This window comes from Petaurus breviceps, unplaced genomic scaffold (assembly GCF_028583685.1).
Source record: "Petaurus breviceps papuanus isolate PSGF00001 unplaced genomic scaffold, PetGlider_PUasm1.0 126, whole genome shotgun sequence".
Lineage (NCBI taxonomy): Eukaryota > Metazoa > Chordata > Mammalia > Diprotodontia > Petauridae > Petaurus > Petaurus breviceps.
This window is the reverse complement of record NW_027185655.1, coordinates 73,217,501-73,222,135: the sequence shown is the minus strand read 5'-3', so window position 1 is coordinate 73,222,135 and position 4,635 is coordinate 73,217,501. Positions and strand designations below refer to the sequence as shown.

The 4,635-nt window shown below is 36.1% G+C and overlaps 1 long non-coding RNA gene across 1 annotated transcript in view; it reads right to left on the bottom strand.

Annotated features, from left to right (window-relative positions):
• Window positions 1–1,471: 1,471 nt before the first annotated feature.
• The window catches only part of LOC138170509 (uncharacterized), a 4,398-nt gene continuing 1,234 nt past the window's right edge, over window positions 1,472–4,635 (bottom strand). The window contains exons 2-3 of the long non-coding RNA XR_011170643.1: window positions 3,399–3,459; window positions 1,472–2,629 (exon numbers count right to left, since the gene is read on the bottom strand). This is a non-coding gene — a long non-coding RNA (uncharacterized lncRNA). The remainder of the gene's footprint in view (window positions 2,630–3,398; window positions 3,460–4,635) is intronic.

Here is a 4,635-nt window from a genome sequence, read left to right as displayed (position 1 = left end):
ATCTGACATATGAGGAAACCTGAGATTCAGCTAATTGTATTTCTGTAGGTCATATGGGAAGTATGTATCCCAGTCATGCCCAGAAATGACTTTTGTGTCTAAAAAGTGTTAAAAGTTTTAAAGTCTCTTTAAAAAAAAACGTATAAAGCTATCATGTCAAACTCAAATAGAAACCAATTCTTGCCTATGAAATATTAACTTAGAAAAAAATAATTAATATTATGTTTTATTTTATTTTTTATTTATTTGGTTAAACCTTTGTCAATTAAAATCATTCTTTTTTGCAGCAAGCCTGACACCTCTGAAAGGCACCTAAGTGTCACAGTGAGTAGAACACCAGCCCTGGAGTCAGGATGACATGAGTACAAATGCAACCCAAGATATTTATTAGTTATGTGACCCTGGGCAAATCACTTAACCTTGTTTGCCTCAGTTTCCTCATCTGTTAAATGAGCTGAAGAAGGAAATGGCATCAGAGAAAACATACATGACTGAAATCACAATGACATTTCTTAAAGCAGGTATAGTTTGGGAATTATTATCCATGTTTTGCAAATTAGGAAACTGAGACTTAGAAATGTGAATGGATCCTGAACTACTGATTTAGTAAGTTACAGATTCCTGTACTTGAAGCCAGTTATCCTAATAGCAGGACCACTTCTTTCCCCACCACATGATCTCCCACCCACAAAGCTGAACTGACAAGAGTACAGTGCCCTTAGACAAAAATGAATATTTTGCAGATTTCATGTTAGGCTGCTGCAGGCTTCCTTCATTCTGAGAACTCCACCAAGGGCAGGGTGTTTCTGGATTGTGCCCAAACACTTAACAACAGCTGCTTCTAAGACTCTCATCCATTCTCATTTATGAGATCATTAGAACTGTGAATTATGAAATAATGAAGGAGGTATATTCCTCAAGACCTCTGACTCTCTAAAGCTACCATCCAAGTTAGCACTGGAGTGTTAAAAAGTGACCTGAAAGGGCTGGTATGAGAATATCAAGGTCTCAGCTTAATGAATGCCATGTAGGTAGGCTGGTGTAACCTCAAAATTAGTACAAGTGAACTTGATGTCTCACAAACATTCAGTATTCCTAAGGAGACAGGATCTTATCTATCAAAATTGATTTCAGCACTTCCATTTCATCTACAATTCATGTTGTTGTTGTTATTGTTGTTGTTTTCCCTGTAAGTAGGGTCTCAGGTAGCCCTTCCCCAAAAAAATAATCAATGGTCTGACTACTATTTTTTAATCAAGATGAATGGAGCACTGTTTCATTTACTCAAATGGTGTTTTCAGGTTAGATTCTGGTTATAGCCACTGAAATGTCAACACATTTAAATTCTTTACAACTGAACAGTTTTTTCTAAAGGCATTACAAAAATGCTGCATAGCTCTTTATTTAGGAGGGAACTGAGTGCAGTGGAGGTGCTTTTATTAAAGCATATTTCCTGTGGGCAACATACATGGGAAGTAAATGCATAATGATGCTTTTCCATGGTCTTCTGTGGAAAGAAACTTGGACTTGACAGGAAACCATTCTATAATATAAAGGGCATTATCAAGGATATGAATGATTGGAAAAAACTGGTGGGTGTATCTTTTGGCAAAAAATGAGATGAACCATTCAATATAGACAACCCCCAAAGGAGAGAAGCTAAGGAAGGTTTTCAGAAAGAAAAAAAAATCACTAGAATTATCCAGGTTAAAAAGGTAAGTATGGGTTGGCCAAAGTATCAAAGTATGCATAATCATTTTAGTGATCTGATATTTTTGCCAACACATGAGAGAACAAGCTTTTGTTGCTTAATAGTATGATTTCCTGACACTGTGTTTTCAACAGTGGTGCTCTTTGAGGACAAGAATTTCCTTTTCTGAGTTTCCAATAAATATGGTTGTGGCACCTTCAGGAGCATTTGCTATATTGCATCTCCATAGGGGTTATTTCCCTGTATGATGGTTATGGGCACTGGACTGGAAACATTGCTATTTCCACCACAAAAAAACATATTGGATGCAGAATCTTGGGATGTCTCTATCAGGATCTGAGAAGAGATGTTTCTAAAGGTGATGGTGGTGGCTTAATTTGCCTGATACATGTATACATGTTACCTACTTTCTCTCCCTCAGGGTGTCATGTCATCCATGCATGGAAGAGTAAAGTTAAAACTTTACAAAATAAAAAAGAAAAGTACTTATGAGATGTTAAAACATAGACAGACTTTTTTGTTATCCAGAAGATACATATGCTGATTTTGAATTAATTCATTTCTGACAGCATTGTGTGTGCATAATTATTGAGAAATATCCAATATCTTGGTCACATTCAGATTTTAAAGTGACTATTCCTCATCCAAACTTTGTAGAATTTACACATTCTTGACAGAAATAACTTCATTTCCCATTTATATTATAGAGAGTTACTAACTATATTTCTTTTGTGAACATGAAATGAGATGTATAAAGTACCACAGGCCAGTAGGACTCTGACCCTGATGGTTTAATAATCCCTCTCAGCTGGAGACCTGCTACTGAGCCTTGATTTGTTTCCAATCCCTCAGGAACGAGCTCAAACACACAGGTGTGAGGATTATGTCCAAGAGATAACTGTGGTTTATACCCACAACCTGGGAACAAAGAAATACACAATGTCCTCAGGGGAAAACAATTAGGAAGCATCCTATAGAAGCTTGTAGGCAGGGTAATAAAATTGGCTCTCTATTTTCCACTGTTCCTGGAGTCCCATCTTTTTTTTATGCACCCTCTCACAACCTCTGGGTAACTGAGTGTTTCTCAGCCCTGCTGAGGGACGGGAGGGCTCCCCACAGAGATGCTTACATTTGATTTCTCCCCCAAACACTAATCTTATTCTTTATTTTATCTCAATCAATTATCCCATGAATCCTTTTTTGATCCAATCTATCAATCCACAATATCTTATTAAGCCAGGCATTGCAGTGGGTCCTGTCAGTAATGATGTTTCATTTTGTACCACCCATGATGCTTTGTTTTTACTGTTCCTTAATGTATAATACTAGACTAATATATAATACTAGATTCTAGCATCATGAAAACAGTCATATAATGCATAGCAACAATAAGTCACAATTAAATTACACTTAGTTTTTGAATTCTTTTCCTCATCTAAATATTATCTTTCTCCACAGGGCCTTATTAAAGGTCATGCATCCACTGGTCAACCTTGTCCCACCTGGCCCTAGCTATTGTTCTGGGGATAAGAGAGAACTTTTTTCTGTCTTTAAAGTAAACAGTTTTCATTTACTGTGAATCTTCTTGAAATCACAACTCCCTAGTAGACTATGGGAGAATTTGCCAGGCTATCCTGCTGGTGGAGACACTTTGCCATCTATGATATATCAGAGCACAGAACTATACCTGTATGTCCATCTCTGGGCATTGAGGAGAGAGAAGTAGGAAATTCTTTCCTGGGTAGAGCCTAGACGCCAGAAGAAAGGGAAGAATAAAGGAAGCAAACATTTATTAAGCACCTACTAGGTTCGAGACATTGTGCTAATTACTTCACGAATATTATTGCATTTAATGCATGGCAATAAGTGCTATTATTATTCCTGTTTTGCAGTCAAATAAACAGAGAACAACAGAGGCTAAGTACCCTGCCCAGCTAGTAAATGTCTGAGGCCAGATCTGAATTTAGGTTGTCCTGGCTATAGATGCAGAAACCTGTTAACAATGCCAGTTTAGTTTCTGGTAATGAATTGGTAGGAAGGGTATGGTGAAGGTATCAATCTCCTCCTCAGCAACAGCTGAGTTCTCTTAGTGAATGCTTAATTGACAAAGATATTTTGCTTTATTTTGTTTTAATAATTTGCCATTGTGTGCATGTGTACATGTGTGAAACAAAACGTTTTCAAAGCCTTTCCTAAAACATAAAAGAAACTTGTAGTTGTGAAAACACAAAAAGGACATGGATCCTAAAAGGCACCCAGGATGAAGGGATCCTGTAGAAATGTGAACTGGATTGCAGCAGATTATTCTACTAAGTGTTTGTGCTACTATCCTTCCCTCTGGTTGTCCCTTCAAAGGGAGGAAAAGTAGCTGCTATTTCTGAGAGTTAAAAATCAGATCTTTTCTCTTCCTCCTTTTGTGCAATATTATTCCTTACCCAAATGCTTGGCTAATTTGATTGCTTTTACTGCTATAATGGAAAGCAATTGTGTTTTCAGAACTAGTAATCTGATTATATTATGATGTTTATGATGATTCAGCCTAAAACATCACTATCTCATGTAGAATTTAATTATCATTAGAATAGTATAATAATGTTTATGATGAGAAATGTGGTATGTCCACTATCTATTTATGTATACCATATTAGTATCAAGCACATCTCTTTGAGGACAGAGTCTTTATAAAGAATGCATAAAAAATTTTCAAATATCACCTTTACAACTAATTTCCATTTATGGGTTATCCTTCATCAGTAATACCATGTTATTTTCCCCTCAGTAGTGGTAATAGATTTGCATAGATCTGCTAATCTGTAACACTGGCCACCTCATGACCAACATTTTTAATCCTTGCTAACATCTGAAAGATATATATATATATATATATATATATATATATATATATATATATATATATATATATT